This window comes from Hermetia illucens, chromosome 1 (assembly GCF_905115235.1).
Source record: "Hermetia illucens chromosome 1, iHerIll2.2.curated.20191125, whole genome shotgun sequence".
Classification (NCBI taxonomy): domain Eukaryota; kingdom Metazoa; phylum Arthropoda; class Insecta; order Diptera; family Stratiomyidae; genus Hermetia; species Hermetia illucens.
The window spans coordinates 214,099,762-214,112,601 of record NC_051849.1 but is presented as its reverse complement, the minus strand read 5'-3'; the positions used below and the strand labels follow the sequence as shown (position 1 = coordinate 214,112,601).

General features: G+C 44.6%; 1 long non-coding RNA gene across 1 annotated transcript; it reads right to left on the bottom strand.

Moving 5' to 3' along the window:
* Nucleotides 1-4,904: 4,904 nt before the first annotated feature.
* Nucleotides 4,905-12,230, bottom strand: LOC119646786. Its single transcript, XR_005248775.1, has 4 exons — nucleotides 11,818-12,230; nucleotides 11,620-11,747; nucleotides 11,325-11,469; nucleotides 4,905-4,991 (listed from the first exon to the last, which is right to left on the bottom strand). It is a non-coding gene; the product is annotated as an uncharacterized LOC119646786 (long non-coding RNA).
* Nucleotides 12,231-12,840: the final 610 nt, after the last annotated feature.

Below are 12,840 nucleotides of genomic sequence, written 5' to 3'. Positions count from 1 at the left end.
TGATCTTCATTTTTAGACGTTCAGCTTTTCTGTGGATTCCTCTAGAACCTAGGTATCTAGCTTTCCTCCGAAACGTGCAGAATTGCGTTTTGGCCTCATTAATTTTGACGCCCCATGTCAGGTAATATTTGCCGAGGTCTTTCAAGTACTTCTCGACCGCTCTAGCTGCCCTGTTGGGGTGGAGGCTTGAAGCGAAGATGAGAGTATCATCGGCATATTGAATAAGTTCGGTGCCGGTATCGGGAGTTGGGACGTCAGCCGTGAAGATATTGTAAAAGGTGGGTCCAGAAATGGATCCTTGCGGTACTCCCGATGTTACCGACAAGAGATCGGAGAATTCATTCCCCACGCTGACGTAGAAATACCTATTTTCGAAGAAGCTTAGTGCAATTCTAATGATCGGAATTGGAAACTCAAGATCTATTAGTTTGTAGATCAGTCCGTTAACCCATACGGAGTCCAAGGCCTTTTCTAAGTCTAATGCACATGCTACGTTCGGTTTATTATTGACGTTAAGTCTTGCTATGACAGTGTCGTGAAGGTAGCTAAGTGCATGTTGAGTTCCGTGCTTGCTGCGGATCCCGAACTGATGGTTGGGTATAATCTCTTTGAGATTGCAATATTGGACTAGTCCCGATTGTCCATGCTCTCTCAAAGAGTTTGCCTAGATTGGACAATAATGATACGGGTCTAAAATTTTAAGGCTCACAAGAGCCGCCTTTTTTCCGGATCGCAATTATTTTAATTACTTTCCAGGTGGTGGGAAAGTAGCCATTATTTATGCAGTTATTAAATACTTCCAGCAAAAATTTCATGGAGACTCAGGGAAGTTGCCTAATTACGAAATTAGGAATTTCGTCAGGACCGGCTGATTTTTTACTGTTTAGGTTTGAGGTCAAGGCGGTGAGTTGTGATTTGCGAATCCGTTGGTTTTACCGAGGAGTTCGTTTGGCAGAATGTCACTAGCTTATTGCGATCTGTAGCGAGTTTTTTCAAGTTCAGCATTGGTGCTAAATCTGACTTGTGGTGGACGAAAGATCTGATGGTTACCTTAACTCGCTTCTGCAGTCGTGAAGTTGAGGCCATTGCATTGAGTTCAACTGCAAAATGGTCGGACATGCCTGGCAAAGTTTTACAGGAAGTTACCTGAAAACTTTGCTTGGTTTCATCAGACAGCAGGAAAAAGTCAATGATAGATTGACTAGCGGGTCTTGCCGGCGAATCCGGCGAGACCACCTCAAGGTTGGCTGGCGTGAAAGGGTCGTAGATCCAGTTGTACAGGGTTTTCCCATTTAAATTTTCTGCCTTATCGCCCCAGGATTTGTGCCGTAAGTTAAAGTCGCCACCGAAGATAAGATATTTTGATTTTAACTGGAGATCGCCCAAGACTTAAGTCATGGCGCAGTTGCTCACTTCAGGAATTGCATTTGATATAAACGGAAACTACCAAAATCCGCTTATTATCGTTAGTTTTCACTATTGCCGCTGCAGCGGAACAGACTAGTAACTCATCGATGACGACTTCCTCAAAATGGTAGTCTTTTTCGACTAGAAGGGCAGCGCCCGTGTTGCTGTTATGCCGAATAGTGCTATATCCGGTGTCTATGGTTTAGATGAGTCTCCGATGGGTGGAAGCGAGACTTTCGACCAAGTTCCTGAAGGCCAGTTTGTTGCCTTGTGGAGCTTGAGGTTCTGCAGCTCTAGGAAGAGTTTTCCTAGCTACTTGGGCGTACGATACGCCTGGCCGGGACAAGCTTTGTGACATCTGTGTCACCGTTTGCTCGGTTTTTGCGGTTTCCGCATTCTTTTTTGCCCTGCCAGCTTCCCTTCTGGCAACCATATCTTTGTATGCCGGGCATCCACGGTAGTTAGCAGGATGTCTGGTCTGGCCGCAATTGCAGCAATGCGGCGTCTCCGCCGATGGTGTGGGAGTTCCCCGCGGACATGTTTTTTGCGCACTTCACGCACCTGTGCACAATACATAGAACAGTTGGTGGCGATGTGCCCGAAATTCTGGTAGTTGTGGCACTGTACTTCTTGGATTGGCTTGACTTTCTCAAGCGAAATCTTTTGGTGAAGATATATTTAACTTTATATACTTCACTGAGCTCTTAGGAGGGCTCGAAAGGAGCGTCGGATTTTGGAGACCACGAATGATCAGGGATTTACTTCTCAAGGTTGGTGGGGTGCTGGTGGTGGCGTGCAAACCTTTCGCTCTTATAAGAGCGAAAATCGCGGCGTGATCTTCAACCGTTTCGGCGTACATGAGGGTCCTGTCAGCCCTCGTGTTTTTCAGGGTTGCTTTCAACCCTTTTCCTTGATTAGTTTTAAAAACTGCGGTACATTCAGTTTGTACCCAGTTATCGGGGGAATTTTAAGTTTCTTGGGGGTGACTACTTGGGGAGAGGATTGTGGGGTTATTGGTGGGGCACTTACAAAAGTGGCACTAACCTTAGTTCTATTGGATGCCTTTTTCTTCCGTACCACGAAGTTGAAGGGGTCTCCTTCCTCCTCCTCGATGATGACTTCCGGGCACATGCCATCATCTTCTTCGTTCTGCTGCTGTTGTCGCTGTTGCTTCCTTTGTTCCTGCTGTTGTTGCCGCTGTTGTATAAGTAGCTGCTGCTGTTGCTCCCGCTGTTGATGGACCGGCTGCTTCCCGGCCATGTTGACTGTTTGCAGATCAGCCATCTGCTGCTGCAGTTGTTCGATGAGTGCCAACTGGCACTCCAATTGCTGGGCCATGTCGGCCTTCTCCTACTCCAGCTCCGCAATTCGCATGAGCAGGATCGAGTTGCCCTCCATCATAGTTGTAAGGCCCGTGGTTCCCTCCTCCTCTGACGAAATTTCGTCCGGCAGAATTAACTTTGTCCTCTTGGCGGACATTAAGTCCAGCCATCAAAAGGGACGCGACAGGATCGCTTGGAAAGGTAAGAGGCAAGTCATAAAGCAAGTGGTATGGGAACGCTTAGAGACGATAGTTTGGATAGAAGTATCTTGTGATTTACGGTGTCGAAGGCTTTAGCGAAGTCAGTGTAGATGGTATGTACTTCTTGCCGTGAATTTACGCATTTGGCGACAAAGTTGGTAAAGTCAAGCAGGTTGGAGGCAGTAGACATACACTTAATGAAGCCGTGTTGCTCTTTCACTATATGGTGGCCAAAGTGGTCGAACAACCAATCGCTGACATATCTTTCCAGGATTTTGGAACAGGAGGAGAGCAGTGAAATGGGACGGTAATTCTCGGCAAGCGTACGATCGCCACTTTTGTGTATGGGGATGATGAGAGCCTCTTTCCACAAGCCGGGAAAATGATTCACTTGGAGGCTTTTGTTAAAAATAAGGGATAAAAGAAGAAAAATGGATTTACCAGTAAACCAGTACCAGAATAAAAAGAGGTTTGGAAGACCATCGTAGCCAGGTCCAACATTGTCATCAAGTTTGCCAATGAGGTACTTGGCAAGGGTAAGGGTAAAAAGGGCAATGGTAGGCGACGCGGGGCAAGCTACGTCGACTATCGGGAGGTATTCGGAGGACGGAGGGGGAACATACACTGAAGAAAATTACCGGTAGAGTAAATCACAAGATAGTAGGGGGAAGTTAGCTGAGAAGCCAGGGTAGATTAAAGTCGCCACAGAGAATGAAAGGAAGTGAGGGAAACAAAACGATTAGGACCTCTGATAATCTGTCGAAGAAATCCTCGTACAGAGAAGGCAGGCTGAGGCAGGGAAAATATACACACAATATGATAAAGGGGCATAGGTTTGGCGGAATGATTCGTATGGTGACAGAACCGTAGGTGGATGAGGAGGAAGAAAATATGATTTCGGTACAGAGAGGGTACTTAACAGCTTTTAAGGCCCCACCGATAGTTGTCTTGCCAAGGGCAGCGCAGCCTCTGTCACAACGAAAGACAGAGTAACCTTCGAGGAGCTCAAAATCTAAAATCCTGTCATCCAACCAGATTTCAGAAATGCAGATGTCATGATGTTGGAATTCTAAGGCAGACAGTTTGAAATTCGCCAGCTTGGTTCTTAGACCCCTTACATTTTGATAAAATATCTAGTTGTGTCCGGATAGCTGAGTGGTTAGAGCGCAAGGGTGTCGTACGGAAGGTCGCGGTTCAAATCTCACTGGTGGTAGTGGAATTTGTATCGTGATTTGACGTCGGATACCAGTCGACTCAGCTGTGAATGAGTACCTGAGTCAAATCAAGGTAATAATCTCGGGCGAGCGCAATGCTGACCACATTGCCTCCTAGTGTACCGTTACGGTTTTGAATGAAGTGCTCTAACACACTTCAAGGCCCTGATCCAACATGGATTGTTGCGCCAACGATTATTATTATTATATAGTTGTCGGAATGATTTAAGTTCGGCGAAGCAGGTGGGCGAGCCGAAAATTTTCACGAAGCTTAGTCCTCGGTTTGACGAAGACCGCCTGTGGCCAAAGGAAGCTTGGACGATAGCATCGAAGTCGTGGGGATATGTCACTTTGAAGGAAGCTATCCCTCGGTTAGGAGGGCCATCCTTTGTCGGCTTCACACACGAAAGAGGTGACAAATTTGAGTTGACTTTGCTTCTGATCTAGGCCAGAATTTCGGCGGACGTGGTGAAGTACGCTAGCCTTGACACGAACAGCTGTTTCGGCGGCAAGGCGACGTTCAATTGGAGGCCTCTTGGGCGATATGAGGTTGGAAAGGCCTGCGGTTCAGCGGTGGCGGGCGTCGATGATGCACTGGAGGAAGCATGTGGTGATGCTAATGCAACATTATTAATATAAAGAATTTTACAATTTCAATTAAATTAAATTTTATTAATAATATAAAAAGACAGTAAGAACTTTACTTAATATAATATTATTTAAAACTTATTTCAAGTTACATTTGTTATTTAAGTTTCTTTTCCCCCAAAAATTTTGTCAAAAAAATCTTTTTTTGACTTGTCAGCTGTTTGACGGGAATGAGTGGCGAGACGCTGACGGGTGGCGGGCTAGACCAAAAAGAAAAACAAAAATTAAGAAAAAATGACAACTGATGAAAAGCATAACATAAGTAGTACTGAAAATTTAAAAAATGGTCCGGCCAAGGCCACAAGTAGCATCTGGAATAAATAAAAGGGGAAAAAGGGTGCCCCCCATTTATGTTTATGAATTAAGTGGTAAAGATTTAGCCACTCTACTTAATGGGAGCGGGGGGCGGTCGAATTTTATTTTCAAAAAATCGGGGGACGAGAGAGTCCAAATCAAATGTAAACATATATTGGATTACAAGAAAGCAATGAAGGTCCTCGAACGAGTGATGACTCCTCACTTCACCTGCACAGCAAAGGAAGAAAAGGTGCAAACCTTCCTTCTGATAGGCTTGGATGCGAAAGAAGAGCCCAATGAGGTGCTTAAAAAGCTCCGAGGGACGGGAACTGAGATCAAATTCCTCTCAGTGTCGCGTTTTAGTACGATTAGGTCCGTTTTGGAAAAACGAAGCTCGTAGAGTCGAGAAAGCGATCTGATCGGCATCAGGTCTCTTAATTACCAGACAATTCGTTTTGAGCAGCTGCTGAGGGGCGAAATAGTCCGATGCCGAAGATGCCAGCGCTATGGTTACTCGGCAGTGAACTGCTAAATGACCTTGCAATGTGTAAAGTACGGGAAAGGGCATGCTGCAGCTGAATGTTCGTAGACTGAAGCAGAGGGCAAGGAAAAAACCTTCTGTGTCAACTGCGGAAGCAGAGAGCACCCGGGTTCGTACCGTGGATGTGCTGCATACCGCAATCTTAAAGTCACAAGGCAGCAGGCACCGAGATCGACCCAAAGGACGAAGGTGTCAGCGGCGTTGGACCCATTATCCCGGGTATCCCGTTTGCAGAAGTAGTCCGACAAGGCGGAACTAAGAAACCCCAACAAGATACAAGTGGCGGGATGAACACCATCCTCAATAAAATACTAACCATGTGTGTGCATGCAGCATACCCTACACGTAAACAACACAAAAATAAACAGTTAACAGAATGCTTACACAAACAGTATGCCCGCCACTAGGTCTGTAGTCACAACGCTAACGCTGGATGGTGTACGGATCATCACGATTAATGTGAATTCTATCGTAGGAATCCACCGAAGAGCTGGGCTCCTTGATTTTACAGCCAGGCAACAGCCTGACATTGTCAGTCCGGGGCATTCGATAACATTCAAGAATTTTGAATTCGTGAGGAACGATAGACGAAATTGTGATGGGGGAGGTGGTACCGGAATACTTGTCGGTCGCCATTATCGGTTCAGACACAATAATAGGTCAGAATTCTCTTGTTTTATGTTTTCACTGCTTAGAGGAGGGAATTTATACATCCTATTAGTCTGTGCAGTGGGAAACAACCGAGCCAAGTTCAGGGAGGAATTCATTCTCTGTATACCGTACTCGAACTGAATGGGTTGGATAATTATTATATTATAGCGGGCGACTTGAATGCTAAGCATACCTCGTGGCTAAACGCCACAAACAATCCCAGAGAAGTATTCCTCAAATCTTGGATAGAGCAATACCAGATAGAATGTAAATCCAAATTATACGGGTCAGAGAGTCCAACCTGGCCCAAGGGAAATTTCTATCTGGAATTGTGCATTGCTCATGCGCGCCTGATCTTTAATTTTAGGAATCTTCAACGGAAACTACAGATTCTTCCTTATGATAGCGACCATAACACTATTCTTATTGAGGTTCTGTTTGATGGACGAAGAGTTCGCCTTCTGCTATTCCCGAAGAAGTCACGAGAAAGTGTGTTGAGAATCAAAGTCAGACACAAGACCTCATAACCGAGTCCACACGCATCCCCATTCCTACGCTGGCTAGCTCCTGTCAGCTGCCAGCTTTGCTTTCTATTTATCGAGCAGAGGAGTCTCCCTTTAGTTGATCTATACCCTGCACGCCATGCTCAACGGCGAAGATTATGACAATATCGACAATGCTAGCCGCCCACCAATACGTAGAAGGCTTGACACCGTTGAGTGTCCTCCGCAGGCTGTCGTCACTAGGTTCATAACTGAGTTTACGACAGTGCCAGCGGATTCGATCTTTAAAACATCGATCCACATTCTCGCCGCCATCATATGGTAGGGCATTAACCTGGCATTGAAGTTAAATTTACAACTCGCAAAATTATTTTGTGTTTAAGGTAGGTAGGTAGGTATCACTAGCCGCTCCGAGGAGCCCATTTAGCGCTGTGGTGCGCCGTTTTGAGGCCACAAGTTCCTAACAATGTGACTGCTGCTATGAGAGCAAGGAGTCAGAGTTCAGAGGGCTCGGATCTTCAGAGCCAGCCTGTAGCTTTCACGAAGAAAAGCAGCTAGAAATCTCTTTGAGGTCCCCAAAGAGTAAACCATTCAGTATCCATAGCGTGACTCTAGCTAGAGCTGGGCAATCCCAGAGAAAGTGCATGAGGGTTTCCCCTCTTCTCAGCAATGCCAATTGTAGGGTATGCCAAGCCTGGCGGCATGGTCCCCAATGGAACAGTGCAGAGAACTAGCTACGCCTTGGACGATTCCTTGTTTATTTGATAAATTAATTCGCGGCCAAAGATAGGTCAATTCAAATATGATAAAGACTTGGTCCGTTGAAAGGAGGAGCTCTCAATTTAATATTGAAATTGCAAACAAAAGGAAGATTGAATACTAAAATTAAACTCCGCAACGGCAATGAACAAGAGATCATTTGAATTTTCCACATTTTCCCGGCCTTCAGTTTGTAAAGGGGGAAAATATTCCCATTTAATCCGAGGTCAGGATATACAAATCTGTCTTTGCCTTTCATTTATCTGTGGATTGCCACAATTAAAGTTAATAGTTTGCCTCAGATTGAGCGGAAAAGACTTACCACACACTTTTCCTTGCAGTTATGTAATGGAACCGTATCGGAATTGAAGATAATCGGCCGGAAAATAATGATCGTCAAGTAAATTACGTATAGATGCGAATATATAATCGTAGGGACAGTATCGTATCATTTGCGTCACTTCGGTATCGCTGGAATGCTATGTTTGTCTGGCAGTTATTGAATTTTTAGGTAAAAAAAACACGCAAAAGAAGGGAAAATGTTGTCTAAATGGCTACAAAACACAAAAATTGTTCCTGATATTTGGGGTGTATGTACTGAAAACCGAACTTTTACAACAGACGGCGCAACTATCACATGCGTTGCAATACTGCAATGACATATTAAGTCATTTTGAAGCATCATCAATTACCTGTCAATGCCACAAAGACAATTTGCTTACGTCATATTTCTTTTAGACAATGGAAAACTTCTTGGCCGCGTTCGAGAGAAGAATCCTCCGAAGAATTTTCGGCCCCGTACATGAGGATGGACGATTCCGTAGCCTACATAATGACGAAATCTATGAGCGATACCATGACCGTCCGGTTGTGAATAAAATCCGGCTCAATAGTTTACGGTGGGCGGGTCACTTAATCCGTATGGATGAGGATGATCCAGCCAGGGAAGTCTATAAGGGCAATATCTATGGTAGAAAAAGAAGACGAGGCAGACTCTGCCTAAGATGGAGCGATGGCGTAGACCAGGACGCCAGACAGCTTTTATGGATATCGAATTGGTGGACCTCGGCGCAAAACCGGGATGTCTGGAGTTCCCTATTAAGGCAGGCCTAGACCGGATACCGGTTGTTGCGCCGTTGATGATGATGAATGGAAAACTTAGAAAACTGGGGGAAAAAACAGCATTTGCGGGAAGGATACTTTTATGTCAAAAAAAAACTTTTACCGAAAGTCATCGTTTGCTGGTAGATGTTTATGGCGATCATGCGCTATCCAGAACATAGTGTTTTGAATGGTTTGATTGTTTCGAAAGTGATTTTGACACTAAGGGCAAATAGCCCCCCGGTCAAGAGAAACAATTTGAAGACGAAGAATTAAAGACCTTCCTCAGTCAAAACTCGTTCCGAACGCAAGATGATCTCACTCCTCTCTAGGCGTGACACAGGCAACCATTCCAGGCATCTGAAAGCATTGGAGTTCATCTACAAGGTAGGAAATTGGGCCCCACATGAACTGAACCCAAAAGATGTTGAAAGGCAATTAAGCATGTCTGAAAAGCATATCGAACGCTACAAACGAAAGTCGCTGTTGCATCGAATTATTACAGGTGACGAAAAATAGATACAATATGATAACCCGAAACGCAAGGGATCGTATTTGAAGCCCGACCAACCAGGCACATCGATGGCAACGCCGAATATACGCGTCTCTAAGAAAATTTTCTGTATTTGGTGGGATCAGAAGGGACTGATTTCCCGAGTTGCTGAAATCAGGTGGAACCATTATGGGACAACTGTATCGACAACAACCGATTCGTTTGAAGCGAGCGTTAATAGAAAAATGGCAGGAATATGCAACCAGGCACGAGTCTGTAATTTTTGTTTATGCCTCTGCTCGGGCACAAGTTGTTATACTGGTTAAAAATTACCTGGAGGATAGTGACTAAGAAGTTTTACCTCATCCGCCCATTCAACAGACTTGGTGTCAACCGGCTACCATTATTTTCTTCGATGTAAAACGCGCCCATTGGACCACGCTTTACTTCTGCGCAAGGTATCAAAAATTCGTTTGATTGTTTCTTGGCCTCAAAGGACCAGCCAATGCCACCAAAGCAGGTGAGGAAAAGTGATCGCATGCGATGGACAATATCTTTAATAAAATGTGAATTCATTAATTAATTAAAATAAAGCCTTATTTTCATCCAAAAAAGGTCGATTTTCAGTGCATACACGCGATAGATTTTTTATTTTTGTGTATTTCATCCACTTCTTAAAACCAAGCGTAAAATCCAGGTTCGTCGAAAAGTGAGACAAAGCGGGAACTCACCCCAGGCCGGGAATGGAAAAACTTTAATAAAATTAGAAAAATTATACGATTTCATGGGAGTTCACGTGAATTTCACCACGTGCCAGGTTGTCCTTCCTAAGCCACTGGTAGGATCTTTTCTCAACCTAACCCTCGAAAACTTCGTCCAGAGCGGGTAATGTGTTAATGGTACCGTAGAGAAAAAATCCGGTCGCGGAGTGAAAATCATGTGGAAAAACTGAACCCGGGGTCGAAAATTGTGCGAGCCCTCCTATTGCCTTTTTTTTCGTTAAAATATCTTATGATTTTTTTTTAAGAGCTGGAAATCTTCTAAAGATTAACTTCGGGTGTTTGGAATATGGGGGATTCTAAGCTCAAATCCACATGATGTTGGAGCGAATCAAATGGAGAGCAACTTAGTCCCAGGTTTTTTGGTCCACGGACCCCTCTTTTGGGGCAAAGCACCGAAGCATTCAAAAACAAGGACTAATGGTTTCATCCAGGGCAGAGGCAACTCATTAGATGCTGCCATACCTCTGTCCTGGGAGCAGCTTGACCGAAAGTAGCAACAGGTGGGAAACGCTCCTTTATATAATTGCAAACACACGACAAGGGTGCGACTTATATCCAAATTAAACCGTCTATAGTTTGAGCCTGAGCTAGGCTAAAGCTATATTATTGTTTGGAATATGGGGGATCCACATCCGCATGATGTTGGATCGGGCCAAATGGGGCTTCACCATCCCTAAGAGTGTCGGATTTTTACCCATTAAAGCCGCCTCAGTGATCCACCCCAGCACTTTAGTTAGCACTTTAGTTGGCAGCCAGTTCCTCAGCAGCTTATATCTTTAGGCGTCATTTATTTTAGCAAGTCGTTTGGCTCCACTCTTGCCAGTCGTCTCATTATAGTGTCATCAGTCAATTGTCATGTGATCGTAGTCGTTGGCTATGTTTAATTGCTTGGTCTTTGATGACTTCATAGCCAACTGTACTTTCAGGTTATTACGAAGAGAGTACGGCGTTGTATCACCTTGGCACCAACATGGTCACCAAGGCTTTCAACCAAGTAAACTCTCCTAACAGGTTTGCCCGTCGTTAAGGAACCGGAATGCCAACAGCAAGATGAGGGCCTAGATTCTTGGTTCTTAAATATTGCTACCCTGTCAGGACACAGAGACACAGATGGGGAAGATCTAGCCCTGAGCGGATTCAGGCATCTACGCGACTAGTGACCTCCGTCTTCCTTTCCTCTTCAAGGGGGGCCAGATGACAAAGTGGCCTTGCGGAGGCTCACCTCAACCTAAACGTTTCCCCCTTGCCGTTTCCAACATTATGGAGGGAACCCTATATAAATGGGATAACTGACGTCGTCCTGGGGAGGCTAGAGCAAAATCAATTATGTAATTTATTTTATAAAAGTTACTTACAGAGGACAAATTTGGTATATATGGTGGTATTTAGGTGTGGCTTGTTCATACCTATTTGATGTTCTGGTAATATCCAAGAAGATGGTTGTGTAGGAGACTTGGGCCTTAGCCTTTGAAAAGTGCCTGGTTTTACCGCGCGATGATGATGGGACCGATACCGAGGTTGCAGTTAGTAATTTGGCGCTGGTAACTTTCGCTAAAAGAGTTTCGAAAGAGTTTACTTGAAACGATGGGGTACTGAGGGCCGACTTTGAGCAGGGTAGCTGATCTTGGAAGCGGGATGTCGAAGCGCCACCTCGAATATGTAGCTCTGCAAAACCGTCCGCCTCCGAAGCTGATATCGTACCTGTTTATCTTTGGATCACTCATCTCAGTCTTTTCCTGCACATGGTGAAAGCTCATGATCTGGTTTCTCACTTTACCAACTTCAAGGAATAAAAAAAATCCGGGTATCTGGTGAAAAAAACTTCGTTCCTGTCGTAATGGAAAAAAGACAAATTTTATTTCTTAATGCCTAATAGTGAGTTTTTTATTCCTTATATACCGTTATTTCAAGGACCGCAGTATCCGACATCTGGCGGACCGGAGTCGGCAAAATTCACGTTTCTATCGACTGCGCGCTTGGTGAACTTTCCACGTCTCTCTGACGCCTGCCTACACAAAGTCGGAAGCTGTTCCGGCTAGTAAACGCCGACGATGCTTTTGCGTACTGAGACGAGTGCCACCAACGAGACCAAACACCGGCCAAAATTCGAAAATATTATTTATTTTAGAGAATTTACCGATTGGACAGCGATCGGTGCCAGGACACAAAGAATTTTTTTTTCTCCATTAGTACAATTCCCCGCGCTAATCACGAAAGATGATACGAAGAATTTCCGCGTCTTCAATGAAAAATATGCTCGCGAAAACAACTAGTGAAAATGAGCATTTGACCGTTGTTGTCTCTAAATAAAAACTCCACGTCTGCTTGCCTCGAATCGTGCCGACACACTCGCCCCCGTTTCTTCCTCTTTTTTTGCCCTGCCAAGAACAAAATTCCCCAGCCATGTAGCGCGGCAAAGCAAAGCATCGCAGCCACAACGATAAATTTCCCTTTCGTGGTCAAGGCTTGACGAGTCAAATTTTAAATTTCAAATTTGAATATCCAAACCTTGAAATCGACAAGGAAAATTATATTGACGTAACATGTAGATCCTCATTACGAATAAACCAGGAAGCGACTACTATGCCTCTAGGCACTTTATTTTGGAACGTTTGTATTACTTTCAGGTTTGATTCTTTGGCACAGCCCCAAACTGAATGCTGTACTTCCGCATGGGCCTTAGGATCTGCTTATAAATTAGCAGCTTTTTGTCAATGGTCAGCTGGGAATTCCTCCACAATAGCCAGTACCTCTGTCTGTATCTGACATTTAGCTCGTCCTTCTTTTTTAGGATGTGGCTTTTCCAGCTGAGCTTAGCATCGAGTTTCTTGGCTCATTCTACAATGTTGTCAATAGTTGTTTGTAACTTTTTTTAGCTTCTTCGGTAATTTCATCCATGGTAAGGATAGCAGCGTCGTCCGC